At 36.2% G+C, this 17500-nt stretch overlaps 1 protein-coding gene across 4 annotated transcripts in view; it reads left to right on the top strand.

The window, feature by feature from the left end:
• The window catches only part of LOC144980894 (uncharacterized), a 114530-nt gene that overhangs the window by 67019 nt on the left and 30011 nt on the right, over positions 1-17500 (top strand). The window contains exons 1-2 of one of the 4 annotated variants that reach the window (XM_078928795.1): positions 2885-3284; positions 6601-6898. The exons of 1 other annotated variant lie outside the window; for it this stretch is intronic. The gene's annotated coding sequence lies outside the window, so the exon portion shown is untranslated. Of the gene's footprint in view, positions 1-2884; positions 3285-6600; positions 6899-12505; positions 13187-17500 lie in introns of those variants that run through there. 2 more of the 4 variants (XM_078928796.1, XM_078928798.1) reach the window with 2 other exon arrangements.

The raw sequence follows: 17500 nt of genomic DNA, 5'->3' as shown, positions 1-17500 counted from the left end.
ATTACACATAGTTTTGTGAGTTGGTCCGTTATATGTACTTCCGGATGGCAATGTTATGAACTTCTTAGCCAAACGCATACTATCTATATTGATCTACTTATCCGCCTGTGTATCTGTCTGTCTGTCCTTCTGTCTGTCTACTTGTCGTTTCGTCTCTTTTTTAATTTTTGTCTGTCGGTCATTCTGTCTGTTTCTTTCTCTGTCCTTACATCCTTCAATGCATACATCCTTTTTTGTTGTTGTTTCTCTGTCTGACCCTAGGTCTCTCGTACTCACACTCAATTTCTATCTTTCTCTCTCTTGATCCACTCCCCCCCCCCCCCTTCCCGTATTTCTCACTCTCTCCTTAAATAAATATAATTCTCTTTATTCATCCCGATGGGGAAATTTGTCTATAGGGTCTATTCCATGGGAAGACTTGAATAACCCAGGCGTCAACCGCAATGCATCGCCGCAAAGTCAAAATATGAATTCTGTTCAGAATCTTAAAGGCTCACAACTTTATTTTTCTCTCTCGGGATGCCTAAAACGATCTCGTGCCCTCTCTCTCTCTCTCTCTCTCTCTCTCTCTCTCTCTCTCTCTCTCTCTCTCCTTATCTCTTTCTTCCCTCTCTCACGATCTCCATATCTAACATCTTCAATATCTCATCTTCCTCTTCTCAACCCCCCTCCCCCCCCCCCCCCCGCCACCTCTCCCTCTCTCACGATCTCCATATCTAACATCTTCAATATCTCATCCTCCTCTTCTGAAAGAATCAGAAGGTGATAAAATTACCATTAATTTATGATAAATTTTATATTTGCCTATCAAACACAGCTTATTTTCCTTCTTTACTTAAGAGTGACGAAGCAAGACTTCGAGATGTCTCAGGTTTGAGGGTTTTGCCAAGATGAGTGCCATTAAATCGATCGATACTAGAGGGGCGATTTTTCTGGCCAAATTTTTATGTACGTCTCTTTCCGGATTATGGCCGTTAACCCACTCAACCCTAACACCGACTCTATCCGTAGTTTACCCGGGTTACTTTTACCCCCTGCCTATTTATTACATTTTTCTGAGACAAATTATAGTATCAAAGCTAATGTTTTTAGATTTTACATGTCAATAGTAGTTGAATTAATAAAAATATATATTTACATGTTCATTTTTAATACTTTTCTTCCAATTTTGAAAAGTAGCAAATATCTCTAGGGTTGAGTGAGTTTACAGGTTAAAATGTTGCGAATACGCTCCAACAGTCGTGACGTCACTTCCCTCGTAATGACGCATGGTAACTTAGTAACTGACTCTAAACTATCGGAACAATGGCGGACGTCCTTATGAAATATTTCTCCGTCGAGCATAATAGCATATCCAGAGGAAAAAAAAAACCATTATAAATCTGACCATGTTTTGACTTTTACACATTCTGATCACAAGACATATGAAAAGTTCTAGACAGCATGAAGAATGTAAAGTACCGGTTTTCTTTTTTTTAGAACCACGCTGCTCGCCGTTGCTGAGCGGCGTGACATCAGACAATTATATCCAATTGTGAATCCGTCAGTCATTTGTGGGAAATCCCAGTAATCGGAAAGTCCCATAACACGACGCGTGGACGATTTCCCCCTCGATCGCCATCCAAATTGTTGTTGAATATCCTGGATTGCTTCCCCTGGCTCGACTCTTTCATTCATCCCCATTCATCTGACAAAACCTCACTCCTCAACACGTTAATGTCTGTCGGTGTCTATTATAGATAGTTCGCTGTTGACGTCACTCGAGTCTTTGTTATTGTTTTTTGCCATCCGCGTTTATGAGTGATACTCACTAAACTGTATTATCCGGACTATAAAAGGTCATGATTACACATAGTTTTGTGTGTTGGTCCGTTATATGTACTTCCGGATGGCAATGTTATGAACTTCTTAGCCAAGCGCATACTATCTATATTGATCTACTTATCCGCCTGTGTCTGTCTGTCTGTTCTTCTGTCTGTCTACTTGTTGTTTCGTCTTTTTTTTTTGTCTGTCGGTCATTCTGTCTGTTTCTTTCTTTGTCCTTACATCCTTCAATGCATACATCCTTTTTTGTTGTTGTTTCTCTCTCTGACCCTAGCTCTCTCGTACTCACACTCAATTTCTATCTTTCTCTCTCTTGATCCACACCCCGCCCCTCCCCTCCCGTATTTCTCACTCTCTCCTTAAATAAATATAATTCTCTTTATTCATCCCGATGGGGAAATTTGTCTATAGGGTCGATTCCATGGGAAGACTTGAATAACTCAGGCGTCAACCGCAGTGCATCGCCGCAAAGTCAAAATATGAATTCTGTTCAGAATCTTAAAGGCTCACAACTTTATTTTTCTCTCTCGGGATGCCTAAAACGATCTCGTGCCCTCCCTTCTCTCTCTCTCTCTCTCTCTCTCTCTCTCTCTCTCTCTCTCTCTCTCTCTCTCTCTCTCTCTCCTTATCTATTTCTTCCCTCTCTCACGATCTCCCTATCTAACATTTTCAATATCTCATCCTCCTCTTCTCACCCCCCCCCCCCCCCCCCCCCCCCCCCCCTTATCCCACTCATCCCACCCAAATCGCCATTCATAATTGCTCACCTACATCTCACCACTTCCTCCTTCAATCTCCATCCTCCACCTCTCTCTGTCTCCGCGAACAACTTCAAAGAAAAAAAAGAAAAAAAATTACCTTTGTGTCCCCGCGTCTCCAATTGCCACTCATCATGCATTGCATTTCCCCGTTAGTTTACATCAACAGCGCATAACTTCCTTGTCGCGTTACATTCCACGAACTGATTAGGTGATCGGGAAAATGGAGTTTGTGTGTGGGGGTGTGTGGGTGGGAGCGCTCGTTCGTCTTCTCGTGTCTTGTTCCCTCTTTTCCCGTATTCACTCCCCACGCGTTCAATCACTCGCTTCGGCCGGCACGACATAAGCGACTTGACTACAAAACTTTGTACGGATCACCGACCGTTCTCACTCCAGCCCAGCCAGCCAGCCACGACACGAAAGAGTCAACGCAACAGAACAGCCCCCAAATAAATTCATTCATTCATTCACCTTTCGGTATTAGATAGGTACAGCCTATAATATCAGTTCGATCACCGAATTGAACATTGAACACTTTGGGGCTGATTGATAACACGCTGGAACAGACAATTTGTTTCTTGTGCTGGCTTTACGAAATCGTGTGTTGGATTTTATAACTTGATTAGTTTGGATCTGTATACGGAGTTATTACTGTATTGGATGGACTTCGCCTTATTTTGTCATCGGGAATAGTCACGTCACGTAAGATAACTTTTAAATAAGTTGTTTAAAATTTTTATTGTTTAAAAAAATGGATTGCTGAATTTTGCTTTTTAATTAGAACAAAATTTATTTCCAAAAGGATCACTAATTTCGATTAATGATAATGAATGCATTGAGTGTTACCTTTTAGTCAATCTAAAACATTCATCTTATCTTCTTTGGTTCAGACATGTATCTATATATGCATTTGATATAGCGATCTGTAGTATTATATTACACATTTATGATAATTTAGTGCTAAATAAATCACTTGTAAGCTCGCTTAGATGAAAATGTAAAAAGTAAAAGTATTATATTGTTATATACGTTACAGAATTATTATATCACAGTGCCTAAGATATGCCAAATTTGACTTGATTGCGACATACACGATGATAGAGTAATGGCCGTGGTGGTTGTGTTGGACTTTGATACGTTGTAAAAGTTTGATCACTTCTTATCTAAATATCTCTGTCGTTATCTACCCTTGATCGATTCATTTCTTAGCGGGAATTACTGGGAACTATTTTCTACGCTACATGTCGTGTGACCCATCGTGGCAATCTGGTGCCACATCGCCAGAATGATCTAGATAGATAGACAGATGGATAGATAGATAGATAGATAGATAGATAGATAGATAGACAGATAGATGGAGATTATTAAATTCAAAATAGTTATTATGAGGACATTTTATGAGTCTTTTGACTTTTAAGAAAAAAAAATCACTCACAAAGTAGATATGTATTTGTTTGAAATAAAAATTAAAATGTTCAGCTTAAAGTTCAATTATTTACCTCCCTCCTTACTGATCGTTTTTCGGATTTTCCCCGAAACGTCATACCCATCCAACACGATACTTGATTTGTAAAAAACTTATAAGAAATAAGTACCCACTACAGATACTGTGCGCTTTTCGGTATTCTCCTCACAACACCCGCCAGTCAGATACAACATACCAACACACAAATTGTGTAACCATAACCGTTTATAATAGTCTGATGAATACAATTTCGTAACACACTGACAACTTACTGCTCATAAAAATGACTGGCTAAAAAGCAATAACAAAGAACTGGGTGACGTCAATTTCATTCCATCTATAAAACGACCAAACTATAATAATAATAATGCTGAAAACTTATAAAGCGCTATAACTCCGAGACACCAGACTCTAAGCGCTCAAAACGCTATCACACGTCATCAAGTTCTTACAACTATAACAAAAAGATTTATTCACATTTATTTTAGATGGAGACAAAAAAAAAAAAAGAGAAAATGATTAGACTAATGGTTGTATCGTTACGAATGTGTTGATTTTTTCCTATAGTTGGTAAGAAGAGGGCTAAAGCCTCGAGCTCATCCCGAAGTCAATGCTGTTTTGAGAGGATTCAGATCCCTTACGTAGTAGTATTAGCTAAAACACCTATTGTCTTATGACTGTGGTTTAATTATAGATCAGACGAAATCAAAATTATCGCTTACGATGTGAGAAAAAAAGAAAAATGGAAATTCATTTTAAGAAGATTAAATTAAGGTGGGGGTTGGGGTAGAGCATGTAAAATGAAAGTTGGAAGTTTTCTTCTATATTTTGCTATGAATTGCACGTGCGCGCCCGTGAGTGAGTACATGATGCATGAACTCAATAGCCCTGATCGGCGGGCGGCGTGTGAAAATTCACGGCCTTGTGAGTGAGAGGAAGATTTGGGAGGAGGGAAAGGGTGGGGAGGGGGGGGGGGGGGGGGGTTGTTAGGGAAGATAGTTTATCGGCGGAGTGGGATAAATTATAAGAAAATAATACAGGCCATTGAAATATAAAACTAAGGTCTGTTTTAGAGATAGAAATGAATGAATGGAGAGGTTGGCGGTTTCAAAGAAAGCATCATTTTCTCACAGACACACACAGATTATGTATGTGGACCATTACCATCTATTACGTTGATGATGTAAACCGACGTGTAGGCTATTTTGGAGGTCTGATAATACAAATTTTGTTATGGGCTCATTGTTGTTATGGATATAATATCAAATCAACGCAAAATATTGGTCATTACAACAATGTTATAATAAGCCCAATAATAATAATAATAATAATAATAATAGTAATAATAATAATAATAATAATAATAATAATAATAATAATAATAATAATAATAATAATAATGATAATAATTATAATAATAATAATATATATATATATATTACGTTCGGTTATCAGACCTGATGATTTGTGCACATCGATGTAAACTATAATATAGACTAGACAGTATGTCGTGTTCTCGCATGGTCTGGCGATACAAGTTGACCGAAGCTATTTAAAACATTACATTTTGATTACGTAAAATGAGAGAGTAAATTAAACACTTATTATATATTATAATATTATTACACTTATTATATATATATATATATATTATATATATATATATATATATTATATATATACATACATACATATTGCGCCGGTATCCATGTCTGAAAAGCCTCAAAACAGAAAAAAGACAGCATTATTCAATCTCAGATCAGGTTAGGGGAAACAATTATTAGAACCTTGCCAGTGATGAGTTAATAACAGAAATACAATTATGACAGTTTTTGTTTGGTATCAGTCTATAGCCGTATCGAGAGAATTTTATCTTTTTATTTTCCATATTTAAAGATGCTGTTTTGATTTTTGTTTCTTTATCTATCTCTCCATCCGTATTTTCTATTTATATCTAAATTCCATTCTAGACTGGCCATTGAATGGTTGGTATAAAACACCGCTGCTTTATCGTTTATACGGCATGCAACGTAATTATTTAATTTGTTCGTAGACACCTTCTCTTCTGTCTATCTGTCGTATACGTACGTATCTTTGTCTGTCTGGTCCCTGGCTGCAGTTAGTTGGTCTTCTGACATAACGGTACACATTACATTATCGCCAGCACCACCACAACTACCACCGCTACCATCAACAACCTCGCGAAGGCGGTCGGCGGGGAAAACCCAAGTCGATCGTAATCTCCCCTACCTCTAGCCTCTACCTCCTCGCCTATTTCTATCTATCTACGTTCGTTCATTCGTTTATTTATTGGTTTCGTTTTGGATAGGATAGGAGAGGAAAAAGAACAACAAGGGTTTTCTTTAGCTTGGCTTTTACTTTATTGGACAGTTCAGGGAAATACCAGTCATTATAACCGGAAGAGAAACTTGTTGGAAAATCACACTATCTAGCACGTCATGTCACTAACTCTAAGCCAGTAAACGAATTTGATTATCTACCTTCTTATCTAACCAACATTTATCAATCTGATATTCACATCATTCATTTCAGGGACAAACCATTGGACGTGCCACTGATATTTTTACTTCTGTTGATATCGTTTACCTACGGACTACTTACTTACTATCTATATATTGTGAAATAGAGAGAGAAAGAAAGACTTTAAAAAACAGCGACAAATATGGTTTTTCTTCAAGGACAAATTAGTGTTGTTCTAATGCTAGGTGCCGGATGTCTTTCATCAAGCGACGTGTGTTCAATTCTATGAAAACTCATTGCCAGTGTTTTCTCTGAATCAGGCATTTACTTTTAATTCCTGGAATTCTCCTTTATTTTTTCATAATAAAAGGTAAGTTAAGTTCTCTTTGAAAACGTGTTTCTTATACAGAAAAATGATTTATTATTTTAGAACTCTTTCTTATTTAGATTAAGATTAAGAGGATTTCAAGAATAGTACCCAAGTCCAGAATCAGATTATTATCATCATATGTATTGAATTTATTTCCCATCTTTCCATCGAATGTTGATAGGATAGCTAGGTATCTTAGATCTGACGGAAAATACGTTGCCATATATATATATATATATATATATATATATATATATATATATATTATAGATAGATAGATAGAGAGATAAATAGCTAGATAGCGAGCTAGCGGGATAAATAGATAAGATAAACTACCGGCCTATCAAAAGGGTAGCAAGCAACGCTACTTCTGGACTTTTAACGTTAATCAACTGTGGTCAATTCCAGCCGGCTTCATGGGATTTATTGATTCGACGTCCGTATTATAATATTGTTATCTCTACACACCGGTTATAATATTGTCGTATAACTAGTCCGACTTCTTGATTGCTTAGAATTATAAAGAAATAGTGGATACAAAGGCATTGCTGTCTCGTATTGTTTGTGTGTACGTTGCTATTATTGGTCAGCGAGGATCTAAATACGTTATTTGTTAAATATAATGATTTATTACACACCGCACCGGCCAACCGACTTGGACAGCTCGACAGGTAAGTCAAGCCTCCACACCTAACCCGGACACATTTAATTTTTATTCTCGATGTAAGAACACGCTGTGACGTCAACGGCTGGCTATCTAAGCTATTTGGACAATAAACTATATAATATGTGTTTGTGTGTTGTCAAAACAGAAAATTAAATAAAAAAGTTATAAATAAACGGGGATGGGAGGGGGACACACACACACACACACACACACACACACACACACAGAGAGAGAGAGAGAGAGAGAGAGAGAGAAAGAAAGAAAGAGAGATAGATAGAGAGAGAGAGAGAGAGGAGAGAGAGGAGAGAGAGAGAGAGAGAGAGAGAGAGAGAGAGAGAGAGAGAGAGAGAGAGAGAGAGTAGAAGTACGAACGAATGAGACGAGTTTTAAATGTTTTAGTTAACCAACTTAGCAACCCATCGATATCATATAGTATAATCTTTCAAGATGTTCAACGAAAGTAGTTTTGCCAACAACTATCAAACCTTAGACATCCGTGAAGTCCCAGGTTTGAGAGTTTTTTTTTTATAAGATGAGAGTCATTTTAATTTAATCGATCGATATTAGAAGGACGATTTTTCTGGCCAAAATTTCAATAAAAACTTTTTGTAAAAATAAGAGAACGACACTATACTATAACTTTACCCAAATAAATATTATATATATATATATATATATATATATATATATATATATATATATATATATATATATATATATATTATATATATATATATATATATATAATATTTATTTGGGTAAAGTTATAGTATAGTGTCGTTCTCTTATTTTCTCGTATTTGAAAGGGATAAGAATTTGGACAGATGAAGCTGAGAAAGGTGGCGCTGCTTTAATAGAATTGGCAAGAGATAGATCAGCTTGGCGGAAGATGACCTCCGACGTCTGCTTCAGATATGGAACTACATGAGATGAGAATATATATATATATATATAGTATATTCTGATTTTACCGACCCCCCCCCCCCCAAAAAAAAAAAATATAATTCATATTACGGTAGTATACTCTAACTCTACCCAAATAAATATTTTAAAAATTCATAAAATTACAGCAGTATACCTCTATCCTCTGAAAAAATCCCCGAAAACTTTCAGAGTTCGCCAGTATGCTCTAACTTTACCACAAAAAAAAAAACAACAAAACAAACAAAAAAACAACAAACAAAAACAAAACAAAAAAAAAACACAAAACAGAGTACGGCAGTACTTTACCCCAAAGATTAAAAATAAAATGAAATAAAAGACATAATGCATTATCTATCTGTTTATGTCTTCGCCATGCTCTCCAGCTCAGCTCTTGCTCTTCACGTGGGGTCGTAAATATCTCAGATTTAAACACCGAATCCATTAAAGTGTCAAATTATACAAAAGGTCCAGTCTTCATTACATTACACAATAGACACCGAAAAACTATTTGCAACGCATGCCTTCTTCAACAGAGATTAATGTAATGTTAAATACAGTTATCATAGAGGTGTGAATGGCTTTATCGGTGTCGTCATCTAGCTATAAAACTTCTTCTTCTTCTTCTTCTTCTTCTTCTTCTTCTTCTTCTTCTTCTTCTTCTTCTTCTTCTTCTTCTTCTTCTTCTTCTTCTTCTTCTTCTTCTTCTTCTTCTTCTTCTTCTCCTTCTTCTTGTTCTCCTCCCCCTCCTCCTCCTTCTTATTCTTCTGCTTCTCCTCCTCCTCATCCTTCTTCTTCTTCTCCCCCTCCTCTTCCTCCTCCTTCTCCTCCTTTTCCATCTTATTCATTTCATTTCACACAGTACAATACGTTATTATTGTTTTGGCGTCCTTTTAATAATAGTAATAATACTCTTAACATATCCCGTCACAGTCCTGAGAAACCACCGCCGTACCACTTAGATACATGATTTGATCACCATTCCCAATCGCAATACCATTAATGTAACTGTTACCAGCGGCGTAGCCTGGTCATTTAGGAGCATGGGGCTGGATTTGAGATGGGTTGTCGCATATATATAAATATATATATATATATATATATATATATATATATATATATATATATATATATATATATATATATATATATATATATATAGAGAGAGAGAGAGAGAGAGAGAGAGAGAGAGAGAGAATTTGATGCACTCAATTATTTTACCAAAATTTGTATGTTCTTTGTAACTTGTTCATCATGCCTGACTAAGGATAAGCGATAGCCACTGTCAATCTGTGCACCTATGTGAAGAGTACCAACGGTTTTCAATCTAGTGGTGATATTTAAATGTAAGTTAGACTTCTGATGGTTCAATGCTCTCTGTGTTAAATTTTTCAAACAGGTAAATCCACTTCTTGTCCAAGACAATTCTGTATTGCTGTTATCGCCAAACAAAATATAATTAAAAGAAAATAAACTCTTATTTTCTATTCTCACCGATAGCCAAGGAAAACGACTATACCAATCTTTATCAAATTAAACGACCGATTCTGTTTCCCGTCTTTAATAGTGAGTACAAAATTGTTTGGTTGATTTGGACCGAGACTTTTAATCAAAAGTTTATTTTCCCTATTCAAAGAACTGGTATTGATAGTCAACAGGTAATCAACGTGATTCATCACACTTAATAGCAATTAATTAAAATTAAAAAAAAAAAAAAAAAACACTGCACACATCAGATTAACACACTCAAGTTAAAAGGGACAATGGGGAATTCAATATCACATGCCTGACACGCTTCGAAGAGGGATGGGTAACAGGTACAACACGATTGCCATCAATGGAACAATTAGGTCATTGTGTGTGGCTGCGAGTAAGAAAGCCACAATGACTCAGTTCAACGTCAAGATGCCTCTTCATGCCCACAGTCATAGCACACGACAAGCGTGAAATGTATCGCTTAGTTGTACCGTGGGAATATGGCTGGAAGCCTTCTCAACCTTTAAAGCCACACGCTGTACTGATTGGTCAGGGGCACGAGTACGACTCGAGCTGTAGTAAATTCAAAGCGGTGTGATTGGTTCAAGTTTTGAGGCTCTGTAAGGGTTTTTTATCACCAGGTAAACAACGAATTTCATTGTTTGTGAAACAGAAAATTAAAAGTGTGACTATTTATTGTTAAATTCTTACATACTTTCAAGACAATGACGACCTGTGGCTTAGCCTTAATAGCCTTTAAGGCCCTACGCCACTGACTGTTACACCTCTCTTGGTAAATAAAGGGGACTCTCTAATATGCACCACATAAGAATAAACTCGAATCGTTCTCGTAAGGGAATAAAGAATTACATATAAAGCAGATGGTAGATAAATAAATATATTTATTGACATTCTGGCCAAACGTTCCAATTCGCCCCCCACGTCGAATGCGACATCTCTGTTTTTATTTGGTGCTTATTTGTGTCCTATATGTGACCTGTTTATTCAAAACGATATTTTGTCGGGGTGAACCATAATAAATTATAATAAATTCCATTTACTCATCCCTAAGGGGAAGTTTTTTCTCTACGATCTATTCCAATGGAAGACTAGAGAATAACCCAGGCAATAAACAGTCGTCAAAAAGCAAAACAAAACAAAAACAACAACAATACTAGCGAAACAATAAAAATAACAGAAAAAAAAGCGAACGAAAAAACACCCCAACCCAAACAAGCAAATCAACAACAACAAAAAATAAAATAAAAACAACAAGAAAAAGAATATAATTGATATAGATAGAGATGAGGAAGACCCAAGAATATTTATATCATGCTAATTATAACATTCTCTCGTTATTCATAGAGACTAATCAATCATTTTATATAAAACCTTATACCTGCCCTGCCTTTGATTTTGGAGAGGTGTGGGGAAAAAAAGAGAGATAGAGATAGATAGATAGATAGATAGATAGAGAGAGAGAGAGAGAGAGAGAGAGAGAGAGAGAGAGAGAGAGAGAGAGAGAGAGAGAGAGAGAGAGAGAGAGAGAGAGAGAGAGAGAGAGAGAGAGAGAGAGAGAGAGAGAGAGAGAGAGAGAGAGAGAGAGTTCAAATATTTAAATTCCTATTACGAGCCACTAACCCCAGCAATTGCAATGGATCGATAGATAGGCTAGCGGCGACCCCTTTCCCCTGCTTTCATCATGTTATCTGTACATTGCGTCAGTGTTGGCGATATCTCAATCAAGATTCAAGCAATTGGGAAAGGTACACTCAACAGATAACGATCGTACCGACCAATTGGGGAGAAAAAAAAATCCCGTACTTAAAATTTTGGCCAGAAAACTCTTCCTTCAAATATCGATCGATAAAAATAACCATCATCTTGGCAATAGCTCTCATACCTGGGACTTCACAAAACCAAAAACAAAACAAAACAACCCCCCCCCCCCTCCCTCAAAAAAAAAAGAAAGAAAAGAAAATAACAACCAACAAAAAAAACCCCCCAACAAAACAACAACAAAAAAAACCCAAAAAAAAAAAAAAAAACAAAAAACAAAAAACAAACAAACGACAACAAACAAAAGAACAAACAGAAAACAAGAAACAAGCAACAACCCCTCCCCCCGCAAAATTTCCCCCAAAAAACACAAACAAACAAACAAACAAACAAATAAAGCAATACCAAAAAATTCATCCAACTTCTACCTCGTAATTATATTGTATTATAAATAGATTAAAATTGGATTCTCGGGTCTAAAAGACTTTTTAGGCAAGTTCGAGTCATTTTAATCCATCAAAATTTACACACAAACACACACGCACATACACACACACACACACACGCACACATACACAAAGTAGAAGTTTTCTGGCTAAAATGAAGAAAAAGTTATTTGGCTGTTTATTTTTAATGGAACTATGTCTTTGATAAGAGAGATAATGTAGCAGATATAGATAATAGGCTGTTCTTTGTAATGGTGGATTAAGGAGTGTCCGATCCGTCCGTGTTTGTCACTAAATACAAAAACCAGGGTATCTGACAATGATAAAATATGAATTAAGATAAGTAGACGTATTTCAAATTAAAAAATAATCTGTTGTTGGATAGGATTGGTCATAAAGTTAAAGCTTTATCGAATAATTAACTTCTAATGGGAATCTTAGCATTGTAAACATTGTTGTGACGCTTTGGGTAAAATGAACATATTATTATATGTGATCCACCGCGAAGTCCCAGGTTTGAGAGTGTTTGGCTAGATGATAGTCAGTTTAAACGACGTGGCCAACATTTTAAGGATGCATTTTCTTTTTCAGGAGACTTTAGTATTGTCATTATATTGTACTGATTTGATTTCAAGTTTGGGTATTCGATTATTTATTTGACACGCGATACTCAATAATAATATTAATAATATGTGTATTAGCAACACTGAAGATCAGTTGGAGAAGTTAAGTTACCGAGTACTAAGTGTACGTAAGTTGATATTGACATTATCCGTGTTCTGTTCTGTGTTCTAGATTCCGTATAATGTGGGTTAACTGTGTTTATTTTCTATTGTATTGTTATAATCTGCGCATGATGCCAGTCAATTTACGACAGGCTCCGGCACCTGTGATTTTGTTGACACAACCCAAACACCATTCAACATTGTTGTGTAGATTTTAGAGGGGGAAAAGAACAGATCTAGAATGAATGCGTTTACCAGTCTTTTTTGGATAAAGGTGCGTCTTTAGTTGATGTACAATGTAACCTTGTTATATTTATACCTTACCCCCCCCCCCCTCCCAATTCATTCTGCTGTGCAGACAAATTGATCACGATTTCGTGCGGCTATGTGGTCTAGTGGTATGACACTCGCTGCTTTCGGACCGGAAGGTCCTGGGGTTCGAGCCTCGCGCTCGGCGCATAGTGGAGTCCTTGGAAAAGGCTCTTTACTCACATTCTCTCACCGTACTCAGGTGTAAAATGAGTACCTGGCCGTTAACAGCGTTGTCTTTGTCCGAAAAATTGTAATATGGCCAACAGGCGTTATGCCCCGTCCTACATGTTAAATGTTGCTGTTGACCAGGGACCCCTTGTAAAGCGCTGTGAGCACGTTTAGTGGACATTGCGCTATATAAAAGCTCTATTTTTTGTGTGTTCAAGATAATATAACGATAGTAGGACACAGAAAGAGACATTTTTCCACCTTGCACTTGTACAACATTATTATATATATTAAGTATTTCGATGAATTATTGCTATGACCTTGCTTTCATAAATTTTTGGGCGTTGAATACTAACAAAAGATCCAAAACCACCAAAATAATATAATAGCATGATTGAAAAGGCCTTTTATAAGGTTGAAAAAGTACTGACAGAATGATTTTGTAGTGTTCTTTTGTCCTACTCATTGAAAATCTACATTGTTGTTCTTTTGATCTAAAAAATTTAAAAAATGGTTGAATAGGCCATCCCAATACGTGTTATTATTATTATTATTATTATTATTATTATTATTATTATTATTATTATTATTATTATTATTATTATTATTATTATTATTATTATTATTATTATTATTATTATTATTATTATTATTATTATTATTATATTATATTATTATTATTATTATTATTATTATTATTATTATTATTATTATTATTATTATTATTATTATTATTATATATTATATTATTGTTATTATTATTATTATTATTATTATTATTATTATTATTATTATTATTATTATTATTATTATTATTATTATTATTATTTTATTATTTTTCTTCTTCTTCTTCTTCTTCTTCTTCTTCTTCTCTTCTTCTTCTTCTTCTTCTTCTTCTTCTTCTTCTTCTTCTTCTTCTTCTTCTTCTTCTTCTTCTTCTTCTTCTTCTTCTTATTGATCAATTAATTAATTATTTCCTTCATCCATTCAGTCATTCATCCATATTTATTATTTTCGTAGGCGGCTCTTGGGTTGTTGGCCAAATTTTCGATTCGCCGCCATTGGGTGAACAACCAAAGAATTTCGTACCCCTGGCCCTGCTCGTTTGTTTAGCTAAGGTATGCTGCAAAGTATGCATTGGAAAGTGGGGGGACGGAGACGAGGACGTGCCGTATTAACCCGTTAACGACTGTAGTCTGGAAAAGACACGGATTAACAATTTTGGCCAGAAACTCACGTCCTTCAAATTATGGATTGATTAAAATGATCCTTATCCTGGCAAAATCTCTCAGACCTCGTGAGGTCCCAGGTTTGAGAGATTTTTTTTCCAAGATGAGGGTTATTAAAATCGATCGATATTTGAAGGACGAGTATTTTGGTCACACTTTTGAATACACGTTCTTTTTCTCTCTCATCCTGAGTTCGGCATTTAACTGGTTAAATATCATTTAATTTGTTTATTATTGTGTCTATCCGGACTTGACGACGAGTGTGTTTGAATCGTGTCTCGCCCGTTCTAAGGTGATGGCGCGGGGACCGGTATTATTTTAGTGTTAGCGCTAGCCCAGTCATGGGCGATTTGAGGTTGGGATTTGTGTAGTTTAGATAAGAGGGGAGGGTAAACACCAGTTTTAAATCGTTTGAATAACGGGCGTGTGACCACCATTGTGAAGTGATTGGCGAAGGCTTTTTGACATCCCCACTGAATATATCTATCTATCTATCTATCTATCTATCTATCTATCTATCTATCTATCTATCTATCTATCTATCTATCTATCTATCTATCTATCTATCTATCTATCTATCTATCTATCTATCCTCGTTAACCCTTCACGGACGGTCTTCGATTACAGCTTTATTGACAATTTAGTTTTGTACAACATTGTTCTATTTTGATTTAGCGAATTTAAGTCTGGCGTTGAAATAATCCCACTGGGTTCCAAGCACGGTAAAATTCTTTATAAAAACAAACAGAAAATTTAAGTGGTAACGATGGGAGTTATGTTAGGTTTTAAGTATCTAAATGTTTACCATTTAGAATACAGGCAGACATTGTGATGTAGGAGACACGAAGATTTCTCGCCTTGAAATGGCTCCCATTCGCCCTGCTTCTTCTATTATCCTGTCACTAGTTCTCCGTGGTCTCTTTCTTACTCTCAATATCAATGTTTATACTTATCTCATCATACTTATCATACTTAACTCTCTCTCTCTCTCCCCCCCCCCCTCTCTTTCTTTGTCACCCCCCACCTTTATCTCTCACTCACTATCTCTCTCTCGCCTTTAATCTCTCTCTCTCTCTGTCTCTGTCTCTCTCTGTGTCTCTGTCTCTCTCTCTCTCTCTCTGTCTCTGTCTCTCTCTGTGTCTCTGTCTCTCTCTCTCTCTCTCCCTCCCTCTCTCTGTCTGTGCGTGTGCGTTTGGACATGTGTGTATCTTCAAAGACTTTCATGTTAAAACATCAACCCTTATATAATATAGATCTAAAAACTCGCCCCCCCCCCCCAACCTCCACTCCCACTACAACATCCAGCCAGAAGCCCCCCACACACCTAATTAACTCTGCAGTGACCCTTCCAAGGGGAAAACCAGGAATCAACCCGCCGTAAAATTCATTCAACCATGGATTGATTGTGCCTATATTATATCTATGTACCTATATTATTGCCTTCGAGTGACTAAACGCCTTTTCTTTCTTACAACATTTATTTTGTCCAGAAAAGTAGACTCCAAATTATATCCAACAATTAAATAAAGTGACCCTAGTTTGTCATTAAGTCTTTAACCTGGTAATTAATCAATTAATTAATTAACTTATTTATTTATTAATTCGAATGTTTGGGCATTTGGAGATTATTTTTAAAGACAAGTTCAGTGCAATATCGATCCATTTAATCGATATTTATTGAAGTAAATCATTTTTGGCCAAGATGGAAGATACGGCGTTTTGTTAAAGACGAGCTGTAGTCAATGTGGAAACTGCCGTACTCTGGAAAAAAACAACCCATATTTGAAAATTTGGCCAGAAAACTCGTCCTTCAAATATTGATCGATTTAAACGACCCTCATCTTGGCAAAATCTCTCAAACCTGGGGCTTTGGCCAAAGTCCCGGGTTTGAGAGTTTTTGCCAAGATTAGGGTCATTTAAATCGATCGATATTTGAAGGACGAGTTTTTTGGCCAAATTATTAAATGTATTTTTTTTTACAGAGTACGGCAATATAGATGTATGGATGCACGTAACCTACTGGCTTTATTATCATTATGAATTGTTATTCTTACGATAATTATTGGTACCAACTGTGTTACATCAACAATATACCCCCCCCCCCACCCCTTCCCACCCAACCAATTTCTCTCTCTCTCTCTCTCTCTCTCTCTCTCTCTCTCTCTCTCTTTCTCTCTCTCTCACACTCTCTGTCTATCTATCTATCTATCTATCTATCTATCTATCTATCTATCTATCTATCTATCTATCTATCTATCTATCTATCTATCTATCTATCTATCTACCTATCTATCTATCCAAGCATCTGACCTACCATCTATAAAAAATATACACGTATAGACAATCAATTCGTGGTTTCACTATGCATGCTCAATGCGCATCACGACGCTTCAATTATGTCCCAAGCAGATCTTAATGTCCGGCAGACCTCCGCGATTTTCTCAATAAAAGCGAAGGCGGATTGTATCATCTCTGTCATAATCTCTCCAACAACAGCAACAACAACAACAACAACAACAATAACAACAACAACAATAACAACAAAAAAGAAGGGGGAAAAAGGGAAAAAAAAAGATGAATTGAAACTTCTAAAGTTGAAATAACGAGCAATGTAAAACTAATTTTTTTTTAATGTTAATTTACGAAACTAGGATATCTATTTTATGTCTTCAGGAAATGTATGAATTTAACTTGGGTCTCATATTTCAACTTTTTAGCATCTATCTAAATCGTTATAAAGAATGTATATTATATATGTGTACATAATATATTACATGACATGATAGACCAAACATCCCACCCACGTGACAACGCCGCTGCTGCTCCTGTCTGTCTGTCTGTGTGTCTGTCTGTCTGTCATCGGATCTGTCTCATCAAAC

This window comes from Berghia stephanieae, chromosome 10 (assembly GCF_034508935.2).
Source record: "Berghia stephanieae isolate SIO BIC M18660-M18661 chromosome 10, UCSD_Bste_1.3, whole genome shotgun sequence".
NCBI lineage: Eukaryota > Metazoa > Mollusca > Gastropoda > Nudibranchia > Aeolidiidae > Berghia > Berghia stephanieae.
The sequence above is the reverse complement of the archived record's forward strand: the minus strand, read 5'-3'. Positions and strand labels throughout refer to the sequence as shown.